This window comes from Ursus maritimus, unplaced genomic scaffold, assembly GCF_017311325.1.
Source record: "Ursus maritimus isolate PB19 unplaced genomic scaffold, ASM1731132v1 scaffold_23, whole genome shotgun sequence".
Lineage (NCBI taxonomy): Eukaryota > Metazoa > Chordata > Mammalia > Carnivora > Ursidae > Ursus > Ursus maritimus.
Genome location: NW_024424786.1, coordinates 36,068,834 through 36,086,555, shown reverse-complemented (window position 1 = coordinate 36,086,555; position 17,722 = coordinate 36,068,834). Strand labels below are relative to the sequence as shown.

At 40.9% G+C, this 17,722-nt stretch overlaps 1 protein-coding gene across 10 annotated transcripts in view; it reads right to left on the bottom strand.

Annotated features, from left to right (window-relative positions):
* Positions 1–17,722, bottom strand: part of LOC103666168 (oocyte-secreted protein 2-like) — a 130,451-nt gene that overhangs the window by 56,850 nt on the left and 55,879 nt on the right. For 6 of the 10 annotated variants that reach the window (XR_005837129.1, XR_005837130.1, XR_005837131.1 and 3 more), the window contains one exon: positions 6,979–7,164. The exons of the other annotated variants lie outside the window; for them this stretch is intronic. The gene's annotated coding sequence lies outside the window, so the exon portion shown is untranslated. The remainder of the gene's footprint in view (positions 1–6,978; positions 7,165–17,722) is intronic. 10 annotated transcript variants of the gene reach the window in all.

Below are 17,722 nucleotides of genomic sequence, written 5' to 3'. Positions count from 1 at the left end.
GGTTAGTGCGCCCTTGCTTACTAGAGATGTCAGTCTTTCTGGTGGCCCCTTATCTGTCTGGCAGGAACGGGCATATTAACCACGTGACTCAGAGTGTCTCTTGGGAGCCATGGAGGATGAGGCAATAGGTGGCACATTCTTACCAAAATCAATATCAATAGAATATTAAATATAAATGTGTTAAAATTAATACTAAAATCATAGAATGTAGACTTCAATAAGGTAGATAATCCATGAGAATGTACCCTCAGAAATATCTTAGATTCTGGGGCGCCTGGGTGGCACAGCGGTTAAGCGTCTGCCTTCGGCTCAGGGTGTGATCCCGGCGTTCTGGGATCGAGCCCCACATCAGGCTCCTCCGCTATGAGCCTGCTTCTTCCTCTCCCACTCCCCCTGCTTGTGTTCCCTCTCTCGCTGGCTGTCTCTATCTCTGTCAAATAAATAAATAAAATCTTTAAAAATAAAAAAAAAGAAATATCTTAGATTCTGTCTTGAAAGGATTAAATGCCTGTCAGGGAGTACATTTCCTAAATTATTTGGATTTTCCTTCCCAGACAGCTAAGAAGGAAATTCTGAATATATACAATCATATGTGTTACACACCAGGATATTGCTCTCCCTGAACAGAAAGAGCTGTATGCTGGAGATGGTAAGCTCTTTTTAAAACTTGGGATATGTGACAGATGCTATTTTTAAAAAGATATATATTACATATCTCTGATACAGTCAAGGTTAAAAGAAGCAAAAATATTTACATCCTTAGACATGTATAACTCCTATATTAACTTTTTTGGACAAGACCCCAAACATTACCTCTTTTCTTTCTATCCTCACCATCCCTCCCTGGGACTTGGGAATGGTAGGCTTTTGGGGGCAAACATTTGAGAACAAAACTGGAGCAGATTCTGGTTCCTTTTCTCTTTGCAGAACAACTATGTTGATGCACAGTTCTGCTACTTAAAAAAAAATCACACGGCTCGTCTTTCTCCACCTGCGAATTTGGAAGGTGGATATGAACCCCTATAGCTGTGACAGTTGAACTGCATGTTAGCAGCGAGAATACTGTGGATCCTGTGTGTTATCTTACATTTTTAAATGTTTTAGAAGCCGTGATTTTTAATGGAATGGCCCTTTGTAGTTTCATGATCTTTTATTTAGAAGGGTCTGCCCCTGTTTTTAACTTCATAAGGAATAATAATAAAATGTGTTCTCTTTTAATCAGTTCTGTATTATTTCTTAATGCACAGTCCTGTGGTAATTCATCATATGTAAAACTTGTTATATGCAAGCTTATGTTTTCATTGGTTGTTCAGTGCCTGTAGTCAAAGGTTAATGTTGGTTATGCTGAATAATATAGCCTAGAATTTCCACCTGTTTGGGACTGGCTAGAGGAAATCGAAGAACTGCTAGAAACAAAAGAAGTTAGTGGTGTGTGTTTAAAGTTTCCTATTTCAGCTCACATGACTCAGTTCCAAAGACAGAAAAGAGAGGAAAGACAACTGGAAATGTTCTCATTTTACTAATGGCATTACCGGTGGCCAACATGGAGAAAGGTTTAGTCCTACACTACCAACACAGGTGGTGTTGGCTAGGTCATCGACTACTAGTCCAACACCCAACAAGGCCATAATTCATTGGATTTTATATAAAAAAATATGTGTCTTGAGAATTTAATTCTCTAAAACATTTTTTTAGTAATTTGCAATTTAAACATTAAATAAATAATCAGCATCAGGAACCAATACTTCTTTGACTTCTGAATCCAGAGCATTCTATTTTGGCCTAATTTCTCCTTTTGTGATGCCAAGCTTCACCCTTAACAGGAATACAGATACAATAAGGAAAGACAGAAATCAAGGGTTGGCAAACCACAGCCCATAAGTAAAATTTTATCCAACATAGCCTTGCCCATTCATTTCCTTATGCTTTTGTAACGTAACAGCACACTTGAGCTGCAAAAGAAACCACAAAGCACCTAATATTTACTAGCTGGCTCTTTCCTGAAAGTTTGCTGGCCCCTGGTCTTCATTAAGGAAGCCCTGCTAAACCCATATTTCAATGTATTACTTTATTTGACATTTTGGTTTTTATTACCATGGCATCATCCAGTCTCACTTGGGATGGGGGAGAAATATGCCTATAAAAGGACGCTGGATGTGTAGATTGGTCTGGGTAGCACAGACATTTTAATAACACTTGTTCTTCCAACCATGAGCATGGAATGTTTCTCCATTTCTTTGTGTCTTCCTCAAATCTCTTTCATAAGTGTTCTATAGTTTTCAGCTGATGAATCACTAAACTCTACCTCTGAAACTAATAATATACTATATGTTAATTAATTGAATTTAAACAATTTTTTTTTAAAAAAGGACACTGGGCACTCATGTTTAATATCTGGCAGATCGGTATTTAGAAAAAGTACCCATAGAAGCTGAGTCTCTGGAAGTTAAAGGCATTAAATTATCAATTCATGAACTCCCCCTGGAAAGTCTTTGTGAACTTCCAAAAGTATAAATATTCCGATATGAAGACCACTAGCCTAGACAAAATCCGTTGGTGGAAATGAGACTTCATGACCTAAGTTAGCACAGTGATGAGAAAATAGATTCTGGAGACAGACTGATTGGATTTTCATTTTTATAGACTCCTAATATCTATGTGACTTATGCAGGCTCCCTAAACTGCCTGAACGTCAGTGTCTTCATCTGTAAAATGGGACTATAATAGTACAACCCCACAGGCTCCGTGGGAGCACTTAATGTGTTAATGCAACCACATGTTTTAAGAAGTGCTTGACACACGGTAAATTCTTAATAAATGTTAGCCAAATTCACAAATGAAATTATTCCTGGTTTTTTTTTTCCTTGCCTATTATTTTGTTTTAGGATGTTTTGTAGTTGTGACTCTCAGGAGCCAGAACTCTGTTGATCATAGGCTAGCACGGCTAACTAGCATTATTGATCCATGGAAAGACTCATCTTATGTTTCTCTTAAGTCCACGTCCTGATCTTAAATGGTCATCCTTAAAAGTATTTAAAGTTGAGATGTGTGGTTGGCTCAGTCGGTCAAGCATTTGACTTGGGCTCAGGTCATGATCTCAGGGTCCTGGGAGTGAGCCCCACATCTATCTGGCTCTGCTGTTAGCAGGGAGTCTCCCTCTCCCTCTCCCTCTTCCCCCTCCCCCTTGCTCCATTGCTCGTGCTCTCTCTCATATAAATAAATAAAATTCTGGCATTGCTATTTAAAAAGAAAAGTATTTAATGTATACCCTTCCACACTATTTTCCCAGTGTTGTCTTACATATATGTACGCATGTGAAAAATCTATGTTAATGTATGTTTATAAACAGTTTGGTGCTATACCTTCTAGGGTTTTTCCTTGCATTGTTTATTCACTTTTCTGTGTTTGAGCTAACTCCATGTTTCGAAGTGAAATCTAATCGACTCCTCTTCACCTTGCATTGTGTTCCCTGCTGTTCTTTCCTGCTTCCCTGGGCTCCAGCGGCTCTGAGCTAATTCTCTCAAGCACTCCAAACGTCGTTTGTATGGTTTTCTATTGCTCCATATACCAAATCACCACAGATTTGGTCGCTTAAAGCAACACTACTTATTATGTTACAGTTCTGTACATCAAAAGTCCACACGAGCTCAACTGGGCTGTCTGCTGAGGGTCCCATCAGGCCAACATCAAAATGTCAGACAGGCTGGGCTCTTACCTGCAGTCTCTGGAAAAGAAACTGCTTCCAAGTGCACTCGAATTGTTGGTTGAATTCAGTTCCTTGGGGTTAAAGGCCTAAAGGCCCTGCGACCTTGCTGGATTTCAGCCAGAGACCTCCAGCTCCTGAAGGCTGTCCACACTTCCCTCAGAGGGCCCCCGCCATCTTAGAATCAGCAAAGGGTCCTTCTCCCACTCCCAAATCCTGTCAATGACTAACGCCACCAGCGAGAGAAAACTCTGCCTGTTAAGGGCTCCTGTGGTTAGATTAGGCCCACTCAGATAATCTCCCTTCTGATTAACTCAAAATCAACTGAACAATCCACTTTTCCATGTGAGGTAATATAATCACAGGAGTAATGTTTCCGTATAATCACAGATTCCACTCACACTAACAGAGAAGGAGTGACGCAAGACAGTGGCATTGGGGTCATTCTTATCGTCCTTGCCATACCTTCCCACCACATGACATTTATACTTTTTGATCCCTCTCCTTGGCAATCTCTCCCCAATGTTTGTAACCGTTCCCTCCCTCTCTCTATTCAGACTTCCACTTAATCACCACCTTAGAGCACTCTTCCCTGAAAACAGCCCCTCATCAATGTTCAGTCCCATTAGTTGTTTTATTTTTTTAATGCTCTTATCATTATATGTCATGCTCGTGTAATTGCTTGTTTAATGGTTTTGCCCCACAACAAAATCTGCCCCGTGAGGGAGGTAACATTGCTGGTTTGTTCACCACTATGCCCAGCAGCTGGACTGTCACCTGGAACATAGGAGATGCCCAATATCTATTTGATGAAAAAATGATTAATAAACCATTCTTTATCAACCAAAAGATCCGCAGATCATTGAACTTTAATTCCCCAGGCTCCACAAATTGATACTTCAAGATACTCTACCAGGGACCAGTCTACAATCTTAGAATGAGTTTTACGAATTTTGATGGGACGTTCTACTAATGGGTCCCCCTACTCTGACCGATGAGCACTGGAGGCAGGCAGCAGCATTTCCACCTGGTCAACACTCTCCCCTCAGGTCTGGGTGAATCAAATCAAGGGGCAGATGGGTCGAGCATGATAAGATAGGTCTGTGTGTATTTCTGAAACACCTAAGTGCTAAATGAAAGGCAACCAGCAGGTAGGACAGGTGGAAACAGCCTACCACGCTACTTCTTCCTAGCTCCCCCTCCAGTTTCACAGCCTAGTGAGCCTCAGAGAACACACACTGCAAAACACCCCCGCAGTTTCCGATTCCATCCCTGCAGGTGGGCGTGAGAATGTGCACATTTATCAAGTCCCCTGGTGAAGCTGGTACTACTAGCCATGACCTCACTTTGAGAACCACCGCTGTAGGGAGTGTTTGGGGGGATGATGTGAAAGCAGGTAAAACCAGTCTTCCGAACTCCACATCCTCTCAGGGTTTGCCTTCTCAGGTGTACAAGACAGTTATGTTTTTCTAGAACTCTGCCTTCTGCCCCCAGGGGTTTTCTTCACCACCCAGACCTGGGGTTAGAAAGACTGCCATCAGGCACAAGTCATAAGTAAGTAATAAGCAATAAATCAAAAATAATGACTTAATGGATGATTGGTACTGGTCAGTGGGGCGGGGGGGGGGGTGTCTCAGTGATCCTCAAACCCTTCCTTAAAGAAGAGCCTCCACAACTCACTAACCCTGAACCAAGAGCTGTATTACAATTTAATAGGTACTTTCATAGGCCCACAGAAGACACAGTTCTAGAAAACCCTCAAATAGCGTGTTTTGCTTACACGTCCCACTAATCTGCAATTTGCAGCATAAAATACCAAGTTTTAGGAAGTCAAGCTAATAGGATATTCTCTAATCCTGTCCAAAATGTGGTTAACTACCAACACCAGAGCACGACTTCAACTGTTACAACACAGGAGGCAGCCCGCCCACCACAACGTCCCTGTCTCCTGGGTGGGTTTTGGCTCAGGGTTGGACCAAATGAAAGACATCCCCACACCCCCGGTTAGGATGGCTGCTCCTCCTTGTTTCCACCCTGGGGACTAGCTCTGTGCACCAGACAGGTATAACAAAGTGACCTTCTCCCTCCCCCATGACCAGTGGTCATCTGTGAGGCAAATTTTGGGTTTATCGTTGTCTCTCTACAAGTTTTACCACTTTACTCCATATTTCTGGATCCATAAGCATCATGTATCAATAAATATTATATACTATTGTCTTCTACATCTTTGTTTATTATTGCTTTTGATGTTTTTTGTGTGACTGTGCCATAAATTATTTACCCATTCCTTGCTGAAGGACATTTAAGCTGCGACACCAGCTAGTTTCATAACGTTGCTATTTACTCCCTTGCACGGTACTCCTCCTGCACGTGTGAGTGTTCCTAGGGAAGTGTGGGTGCACGAGCATGTGTGCATGCACACACACACGGTATACGGTTCTCCAGATACTATACTGCAAATTACCTTTACATTTTTTATCAGCACTAGCACCTTAATCTTTTTATAACAAACAGCAGTAGTTTTTATGTACTGCAATTTATTAGACTTTTCTTTCACAGTCTCTGGTTTTCTCTTATGCTTCTCCAACCCAAGATTTTAAAAGTATTCACCAACATTTTCTTCTAATGTTTTATGAATTAATTCTTAGCTCTAATCTTTGATCCATTTGGAAACTTTTTTAAAAATAATGAGCAGGGATGTCTGGGGGCTCAGTCAGTTAAGCATCCAACTCTTGATTTCAGCTCAGGTCATGATCTCAAACTGATGAGATTGAGCCCCGAGTCAGGCTCTGTGCTGGGAATGGAGTGGAGCCTACCTAAAATTCTCTCTCTCCTTCTCCCTCTGCCCTTCCCCCTGCTCTCTCTAAAAAATAAAATAATAAGTAAAGTGAAATCTAATTTTTCTCCCTGAATGCCAACACAATTATATTAACATCACTTATTAGATAAACCCTCTACATCCTGATTTTAATTAATCTTAATTAATAATCATATATCATTTAATTACATACTTGATCTTGGAGGAAGGTATGGGAATGCTCTACTACAGCTTTTCCCATAGCTATAGGCCTGCAGTGTAGTCAGACTTTATACTCTATGTCCTCATTGACCCAATGGTGTTCATTTCCACCATGGCTACTAAAGCTATCTGAAAGGAATCAGGCTACCAACACAAGATTGCTCTGTTTCTTCTGAATGGAAAATGTGACTTGTGCACAATTCAGAAAACTGCCAAGACATGAACATTATTGCCTGGATTTGCCAATCTTACTAACATCCATGGGAGATGAGAAGAGAGAAGACTCCAATTCAGTTATGGCTTCACTTCTTGCTAGCAACGTAAACACAGCAATTCGACCACTTTGGCTTTGTCCTCTTGTTTGGAATATGAACTTGATAGAGAACACTTTGTAAAACTGTAGACTTAGAGAAGTCAGTATTATTCAGGTTCTCTATCCAAGCTGTAATTTATAAGAAAAAGAATATTTCAAACCATAAGATTAAAAAATACAACATTCATATGCGCACCACTCAGCTTTAACAGATTTCAACATTTTATGTGTTTGTTTCAGTTATATTTTAGAAACAAAATGTTACAGTGGAGACCGCTCATGTGTCCCTCCTTCATCTAATTCCTCCTTCTCCTGAGATAATAACTATCATTCTCATGCATCGTTTTATACTTTTCCTAAATGCATATATGTAGATAGCATCTGTTTTACAAATAGAGCACATTTGTCCATTGTTTTAATGTCACAAATGATGTCTTAGTGATGCAGCATTCTGTAACTCTTCCCTGACACTGTTTAATTGACAGACCTGTGGCTTATTCACTGCACCTGCTACACAGGAGTTAATATTTGAACATATGTTGTTTTAAAAATCTTCTATAAGTTAACTCATTTAATCATACAACAGTTCTGGGAGGTAGGTATTATTTTATTCCCATTCTACAGGTGATCAAGCAATACATGGAGAAGCTAGATAACCTGCCCCAAGGCACAGCTAGCAAGTGGCGTGTCAGGTGAATGGAATAGGTTCTGAGAGTTCACAGCTCAAGATGGGTCTGAAAGGAGTAGATTAAGGTAATCGTTAATATTGAGGAGGGCTGCTGGTATGAAGATGTGCTTAATTAAGTGGCAGGTGTGAACCACTTGCTCACCTTTCTGAAAATTCCATATCCACTTTTTTCCCCCAATCTCCTCTCCACTCACTGTAAGAAGTTAAACTGGAAAAATTCTAACACATTACCAGGCATAAACTAGCAATCCCTCTGTAAGTAGTTTATTAAGCAGCTACTAACAGCAGGGTGGATGACAACGACCCTTCCATGACCAGCCTCCCTGCTCAGGCCCTATTTTGAGGTTATCACTCAGACATCAAGATGGGTTGCCACAAAGACACAGCATGTTTTATTTGTAAAATCACTTCCACACAAAAAGTATATCCAGACATCTTATCATAAGAGAATATACAAGGGCTACATGGCCACTCTGTTTTAAAAAAAAACACATTTAAGGGCACCTGGGTGGCTCAGTGAGTTGAGCATCTGCCCCTTGATTTTGACTCAGATCAAGATCTCAGGGTCATGGAATCCAGCCCCACATCAGGTTCCCTGCTCAGCACGGAGTCTGCATCAGATTCTCTCTCCCTTCCACTCTACTCCTCCCTGCTCATGCTCTCTCTCTCTCAAATGAATAAATAAAATGTTTTTTAAAAATCAACTCAAAATGGATTAAGAATCAAGACTTAAATGTAAAACCTGAACAATAAAGCCATTAGAAGAAAACGGGGAAAAACTCCTTGACTTTGGTCTGGGCAATGATCTTTTGGATAGGACCCCAAAAGCACAAAGCAACAAAAGCAAAAACAGGCAAGCAGGACTACATCAAACTAAAAAGGTTCTGTACAGCAAGGGAAACCGTCAACAACAGAGTGCAGAGAAAATATATGGAATGGGAGAAAATATTTTCAAACCATACATCTGACCAAGGTTAATATCCAAACTATCTAAGGAACTCAAACAATTCAATAGCAAGAAAACAAAAAACCTGATTAAAAAAATGGGCAGAGGACCTAAATAGACATTTCTCAGAAGACAAACAGATGGCCACCAGGCATATGAAAAGGCGCTCAACCTCACTAATTACCAGGGACATGCATATCAAAACCACAATGAGATAGCACCTCAAGGGGATAGGATGGCCATTAGAAAAACAAAAGATAACAAGTGTTGGCAAGGAGAAAAGGAAACTCCTCCCCTCCCTTGGTAGGAATGTTAGTTGGTACAGCCACTATGGAATGTACATATGGTGACTCCTCAAAAAATTAAAAACAAAACTACCATATGATCCAGCAATCCCACATCTGGGTATTTACCCAAAGGAAATGGACACAGTATCTTGAAGAGATGGCTCCACTCCTGTTTGTTGCAGTATTATTCACAATAGCCAAGATTTAGGGTATCCATCCAGGGATGCATAAAGAAGATGTAACACACACACACACACACACACACATACACACACACACACAGAGGAATGTTATTCAGTCATAAAAAGAAGGAAATCTTGCCATTCACAATATGGCTGGACTTCGAGGACTTAGTATAATATTAAGTAAACTAAGTCAGAGAAAGACAAATCCTGTATGATCTCATGTTCTCATGGAACCTAAAACAACAGTGAAATCATAGATACAGAGAACAGGTTGGTGGTTGCAAGAAGCAGGGGTGAGGAGAGTGAAATGGGTGAAAGTGGTCAAAAGCCACAAAATTCCAGTTATAAAATAAGTAAGCCATGGGACTGTAATACACAGTATGGTGACTATAGTTAATGATACTGTATTGTATGTTGGAAAGTTGCTAAGCATCAATTGTAAAAATTCTAATCACAAGAAAAAAATTGTAACCGTATATGGTGATGGATATTAACTAGACTTCTGGTGAGCATTTCACAACATAGACAAATTTGAAATCATTTTGTTGTATGCTGAAAACTAATAGAATATTGTATGTCAATTATAACCCTAAGAAATTAACAACAAAAAAAATTCTCTCAAACTGTTAACTCAAAAGCCTACAACCATAAAACTCTTAGAAGAAAGCATAGTCACAAAACTTCTTGATCTTGGATTAGGTGATTGTTTCTTAAATAGGACACCGAAAGCACATACAACCAAAAAAGGGGGAGGGGAGGAGATGAACTGCACTTCGAAATTTTAAAATTCTGTGCTTCAGAAAATACTGTCAAAAAAGTGAAAGACAACCCATATAATGGGAGAAAATATTTATCTGATAAGGGACTTGTATCCAGACAGATCTAGAACTCTTACGAGTCAATAATAAGACAAATAACCCAATTAAAAAATAGGTAAAGGATCTGAATGGTCATTTTCCAGAGAGATATACAAATGGCCAGAGAGATATACAAATCACATGCACTATGATTACTAGCATCAAAGAGGAAGAAAATCACAGGTATTGCATGCAAAATGAGATAGTCACTTTGGAAAACAGTTTTGACAATTCCTCAAAAACTCTAAATACAGAGTTACTGTAGGACGTGGCCATTTTACTACTACGTATTTGCCCAAGACAACTGGAAACACAGAATCTTGTGCACAATTGTTCATAGCAGCACTATTCATGAATGTAATAGCCAAAGATTGGAAATAACCCAAGTGCGTATGTCCATACAATAAAATATTACTCAGCCATAAAAAGGCACTAAGGATTGATACATGCTACAACATGGATAAGCTTTTAAAATATGCCAAGTGAAGGAAATCAGTCACAAAAGGCCACATATTACATGATTCCATTTTTATGAAATGTCCTGAATATGGAAATCTATAGAAGGAGAAATTAGATTAGTGGCTGCCACAGGTAAGGGGAAGGGGAGACTATGAGGTGATGCTAATAGGTATGGGGTGCCTTTTGGGGTGTGACTAAAACACCCTGGAATTACATAATGGAGATGTTTGCACAACCTTTTTTTAAAAAGTAAACTCTACCCCAACCTACGGCTCAAACTCACAACCCCGAGATCAAACATTGCATGCTCTACCAACTGAGCCAGCCGGGCGCCCCACACTTTCTGAATACACTAAAACCACTATATTGTACACATAAAATTTTTAAAAGAAATTTTTCTCCCCTATTCCACGACTACTGGTTAAACTAAATGCTATAGGCCTGTGTTTCGTTTTTAATGCTAACTAATGAAATTATAGGTCCTGCCCTTTAAATGGAAAATCCTCATTATAAATAAAAATAAATCTGTGAAAGAAATGAAGCCACCAAAAGAGAGATCCTTTGTATCATAGAACTCATTCAAAAAATCCGATTTGATACAATATCAAACCAAAATACTCATAAGAATATCACCACTGGTTTTTGTGTGCTAGGGAAACTGGAGACTTTTCTATTTGTTAAGCAAGTTGTTCTATAAATACCAATGTGCTTTTGGAAGTATAATCTCAAAGGGGTGTTGTAAGGCTCTGAAAACTTTAAAAATGGTTTTCATGCCCTGGGAAAATAACTTACAAAAGAAATCTGTAGCTCTGATTGGTTGTTGCACTTTCTGGTTTATTGTCCCTGTAATAACATTGTGGTTGATCTGTCTGCATCTCTTATTCAGTGGTATCAGCTTTGTACAGTCAGGCTATTAATCCTTTAGCCTTTGTCACTTCCCCCCTTATATCCATAATAAAGGCATGCTTTGAAATATAGGAAAGGAACATAAAGGCCAAAGAAATTAGAAATATGTGAACCTCCACAGAGAAGTCGAATTAGTAAGATTTAGGGATATGAAGCAGTATGTCGAAGGAAATTAGAATTGTTTGTATACAACACATACACACCTCTAAATGGATAGGTGAGTTATTCTGCACTTAATTTACCTATGCCTCTGTTTCTCTTGAGTTCACGCTGTAAAACCACTGCCTGTTAAATGCAGTCTACTTTTTCATCTTCCACCAAAGGTCGATGTTGAATCGTTTCAAAGTTACTGTCAGAAAACCCAAGTTCATTCTCTGGCTTTCCTGCTCCCTAGTCCTGCTACCTTACCTGAGTCCCCTGGCCTTGACTTCACTCTAATTACATAACCACAAAGAAAAATGAAAGATACAAGAGGTTTTGCCACCAAGTTCTATAGAACATCTAGGGATCTAAAAATGCTAGTTTCACCCAAACTTCTCCAAAACATGCGGAGTATATTAAAAAGGGCAATTATAGACCAAACTCATTCAGGGACATCAATGTAAAAATCATAAACACGGCAAATCGACCTCTACTCACACTTTCCCCAGTCGTCCCTTCCTCTGAATCCCCACGGTGCTCTCTATCTCTGGGCTACATTATGGTCTACAGTCTCTCATTCCCTCCTTCTCCAAAGGCAGAATGTAAATCCCAACTGACCAGTGTCTAAATTTCAGTCCTTCCTCTGTTGGACAGCTGCATGACCTGTGGTCAACTGTTAGCCCATTTAGCCTGTTATTTACTATGAAAACTGGAAACCATGTCTTTACAGTGTTTCTAGATTTTAGGAGATAGAAGGACTAAAGAAGACTTAAGAGTACTTGAAAAGTCCTAATAATATATACGTCAATGCATTCCCCCCTAAAAGGCCATGACTTCTTTAGGGCCAATTCTGGAGTCCCAGTGGTCCTTCTCTCCTAGAAGTACAAAACTCAAGTGTCATAAAAATGAGCAGGTTCTTCATCTTTGGCCTTGACTGCACCTATCTGGCACTGTACCACTGCAAGTTAAGGTCTGGGGGTTAATGATTTCAAATGGTCTTTCTGAATCCCACATTCAGTGACAAGGTAACTAAACTCATATCCCTTCTCAGGTATGTTGGTTACAGGACAGCCAATTCCCAGGGACACCACCAGAAGGCAAAACGTCATCTTGACCAAGTACAGTTGGTTCCACCACAGCCCAGAAAGCAAAAGAAATATATCCTACTGACACTGTCAAAAGAACCGAACAAGGAAAGATTCAGATAGAAATTTTTGTCCCAGAGGACAGAGAAAATTTGAGCACAGTGTCTTATATATAAACACACACACACACACACACACACACACACACACACACACACACACCAGAACATCCTTGAGAGGTGCAACGGGATCATTCATATGAAGTCATGCAGTTGTGAGTGAAAAACTAACATCAGGTCAGGCTCATGGAGGCTGACAATCCCCATCGTTTCCTCCACCCAGCAGCATTCCCTTACAACTACAGAGTTAAGCTACATGTGGGATGTCGTCTCTGCTTTGCTTGCTGCGTGGGACATCCGCTGGATCGGGGGAGCCTCCAGCTGGTACACACCCTTTGGTCTGCATGGCCAGGCCAATGTAAATAATCAGTGGAACACAGAAGCTGCCGCTTCTCTGTAGCTCCTGGCCCTCCTCCATGGTAGCCAAACACCCATCTTTTGTGGGTGAAGGGACAAAGGAAACTACATATTTAAGCAGCTGCTGGGTCGGCCAAGGAGATGAAGAGCTGTGCCTGCTGTCTTCTGCCCTGTGTCCTTCTATAAAGCAAAGTGAAGAGGTCGTAGATTAAAGCCCGTTTGTGTCCAATATGTCTGCCAACTTCATTCATTATCCACAGTTGTGGCTCCCCGTTAGTGCTTTTACCACGATTAGATCCTAAGGGAATTTTTAGAGAGATATGCAAAGATAGGTTATGCAGATAAAGCTACCCACCACTAGATTTTCATAAGGAAAAACTAGAAATAACCAAGTGTTGTTTACTTTCTATGCAGTATCCAGGAGTTTTTGGATAAGGAAAAATATATATAGTTTAGGTGAGAAAATATTGCTGTAAGATAAGCCACAGGTAGGACACACAGACAAGGCAAATAAAACAACAGATGTTAAAAGATAACTTTATGACTCAGGAAAAATAAGAAGTGAGAAGAGGAAAAATGAAGGGCTTTGTTTTCCACAATCTGATTTAGAGTTAACACACGGTCACTCAGGGAGGGGACAGGAGATGACTGGAGGCAGGTGGCTGGCTTAGGAGTAGATCAGAGATCAGGGTGGGACATGGCAGAATAAAAAGGGAACGTTTTCCTTACACAGGGTGGATGGGCATGGGGGGAGTTTCACAACAGGAAATACCTATATCTAAAAGGAAGAATAAAAATAGCTCTTTTCCAAGCATAAGGCTAAACTAGGTAAATCACTTGCTTTGGGGCATGGTGGAAAGCAAAAGACAGAAAGCAGTATCACTACAGAAGTCAGAAAAATAGAATGGCAAGTCACTTCCACTCAAAATAGCAAAGCATAAAAGGCCCAGCAACCTCTTAGAAACTATACCTTCAATCGACAAAGCATGAGGGCACTCTTGTACCTGGATCTTGCTCAGAAAAAGCTAAAAATCAGGTACAAAAGTAAAAATGATTGTAACCCCACAAAATCCTTCATGATGTCAGCTCACAACCAATGACCAAAACATGGGATATTGGAGATACCTGGCCTGGTTGCTGCAGGTCATTTCATAGCCAATACCACCAACCCCCAGCTGACGGCACTTATCACTCTGATGATTGCTTTCACTTTTTGGGAATATATGCATTGTGTTCTCACTGATCCAAATTGCTTAATATCTGAAAACTGTGGAAAGCACAAAGAAGAAAATAAAAACTCTTTATGAAAACCACTATTTTGGGGCTCCTGGGTGGCTCAGTCAGTTGGGTGTCCAGCTCTCAATCTCAGCTTGGGTCTTGATCTCAGGGTTGTGAGTTCAGGCCCTGAGTTGGGCTCCCCAATGGGTGTGGAGCCTACTTTTCTAAAAAGCCACTATTTTTATATTCAAAGAAATACTTCTTTCTCCCTCCTGAACCTTGACTTTCCACTGACCACTCCGGTACTGAAATCAGGGGTGCAAATAAAGTGCCACTACCAAGTCTTTGAAAACTACAACTTCTCCAGGCCCTCTCACATTCCTGGGAGAACAAAATGTTCAGGGAGTGTCAACAGGTGTTTATTGAATTGTTGGGGAAAGGCATTTAGGGTGTTTTGCAAACTTTAGAAGCATCAGAACTTTCAGAACCACTTGCAGGGCTTCTTGCACTACAGATTGCTGGGCTGTGCTCCAGGACATTCTTCTTCAGATTTTAAGAATTTGCATTTCCGGGCAAATTTGCATTTGCCCAAGAATTTGCATTTCTGAATGTTCTCAGGTGATGCTGATGCTGCTGTTCCAGGACTACACTTTGAGGACCACCGACTCAGCTAATATCACATCAAGGAGCACGCTGTTCAATGGCCCCCAAAGTTTATCAAAATTAACTGAAATGCTATTTAAAAATACAGATGCCCTGACCCCACTGCAGTCCAATGGGATCAGTCATAGCTGGAAGCTTTAGAATACATATGTGTCACTGCCGGAAATGTAAATTCCCAGGGTCTATCCCAATTTTAACAGTTGTCCCCAGGTGAATCACGGAAACCCACACTTTGGAAAACCTTGAACAGGTCCTTAGGACCGCTGATGAGGAGATAGTGAAGCAGGCCTCCAATTCTCCTTCAGTTACCTCCACTTCATTTTCATCTGTTTTACACTGGCACCTTTTTTTTAAATCACTAATATTATAAATCCTCTGTGCCCTTTGATTTCAAGTGCAAGATCATGATTCTAAGTAATAAATCAGATGTGCTTAGCAGCTACTCAATGTCATCTTTGACAAATCAATGAGGAATGCAAAAATGAATCCAAATCCTGCTTCTCTTCATATAATCTCCTGCTATTCCCAGCATCTGTATAATAGAAACATTGTAAAACTCTTATGGCATTGGTGCTGCTAGTTGTGGTCTTTTGAAGCTCAGGAATGACCTAAAAGAAAACAGAGACCAGTCCAACTAGCATAGCATTGGGCCTGGTTCCAGAATCAGCAGTCTTAACGAGAAAACCATCCAATTTCACACCTCCTTTTCAGCTTTAGCTCCTTCTAGACGTCACATTACAACAGGAGAGAAAATATGGGATAAATTCATTTGCCACCACGGCATTTTGCATCACCCCCAGATCTGCCAAGAGGAACTTCTGCCCAGGGAAGGGCCTCACTCTAGGCTTCTCCACTGTTGCCTCTCCCTTGGGGCAAAAGATGTGTGGGACCAAGAGGACAATCCTCCCAGAATTACCTGCCCAAATGGCCCTGAGCTCATATATCCAAGGCCTGCATGAGTCCCTTCCTGAGTCTACCCTCGCAGGTGTATATACTGCTGGGCCCAGTGGGTGGCCAAGGGGCAGCTGTGTATTGGGAAAATGCATAGAGTTTAGACATGTCATCTGTAGTATTCACACACATGCAGTCCATGAGTGGGAGGCCCTTTACAATGCAGGTCAGAAAAGGGCTGGGAAGAGAGGAGAAACGGGACCATGGGCCACTGGAAGGGGGGTAGAGTAGTGATGGGTAGCGGCTTGAACCACACTGTAGTGCTCCAGCATAGAACTCTGAGGGCTAAGAGTGCTAAATGAAATCTATCTATCTCATTATGAAAGCTAGTTTGCCAAAACAGGAGGGCAGAACCTATCTTAATTAAGCTTCTTCACCTTATAACTTTTACAGTTACGGCAGATATGCCTCCACCTGTACCCTTGCTCCAGTCTCCAAACATGCTAGGGAGAACAGACCTGCAGCCCTTGGCACTCAGCTCACAGTGGCTTGTGCTGGGTATCTTCTGATCTCTCTGGGAGCTCTTAGGACCTAGTCTTGTTCTGCTGATAAGCCTTGAAGGAACTGGTTTTTATGAGACATCATGGTTCTTGGCTCATTCAATATTTACCTTCAGCAAGTCAAGATAACCAGAATTACATAACTCTTGCCTGTGAGCTCAGAAAGAGGTGAAACAAAAGAAGTAGAGATTATCTCAAAGTGGATCTCCTTGGTTAGATAAAGAATCTCTAAATAGACAACTCTAGCATAGTTAATAGTTGGATGACCTTGACTCAAAACCCAAATGCTTAAATTCTGAATTCACTCTCACTCCTGATGGAAGCCACATCAATCATTTACTTTCATTTTCCAGTTTTCTCCTGTATAAATGTCTAATATTTATTCTGAGATTATCTACCAACACATGTTACTAATTTATCATTTGCCTTAAGGATCTTAGGTGTTTCCTTTCAGCAAATATTTGAAGACCACAGGATACAGCAGGAAATACAACACTGAACAAGAAAGACTTATGTTTACCTTTGAGGAACTCACAATCTGGCAAGGACAAGCTCTTTAAACAAACACAGTTAAGAAATAATTCTGCAAGTAAATCGGAATTCTCACAAGTGATACAAAGGAAAGTATGAAGTGCCAAGAGAGTAGATAACAGGGGAACAGAACTGGGTCTGGGGGTGCAGACAGAGCATCCCTGAGGAGCTAACACTTAAGCTGAGGGACATGAAGTGGCACCACCCGAAAGCAAGACTTCAAGAGGAAAACCAAGTGCCAGTCAGACTTGAGGAGGGAAGGAAGCTGGCACGATGGAAGAACAGGAATGAGTGCGGCTGCAGCATAACGTAGAAGGTAATGAGGTAACGCTGGACACACGGGTAAGGGTCAGAGGGTACAGGTTCTGAGAGATTCATATTGAAAATACGGAGTCTCCTTCCAAGTGCAATGGAAGTCTTCAAGGTTTCTGACCAGGAAGCAAATAATCAGAAGCATGTTTTTGAAGATCACTGTAGGAGTGAAACTGAATACTCAGAGCCCAAAGAGTCACAGACATAGCTTCCATTCTACGAGGATTTCAATAACTTTTTAAAAACATTACCAGCATAACAGTAAAATACCCCTTCTGCAAGGAAAATGCAAACTGACCCTTTCATAGATTAAAAGTCCTAGGCTAGGGGTGCCTGGGTGGCACAGCGGTTGAGCGTCTGCCTTCGGCTCAGGGCATGATCCCAGCGTTGTGGGATCGAGCCCCACATCAGGCTCCTCCGCTATGAGCCTGCTTCTTCCTCTCCCACTCCCCCTGCTTGTGTTCCCTGTCTCGCTGGCTGTC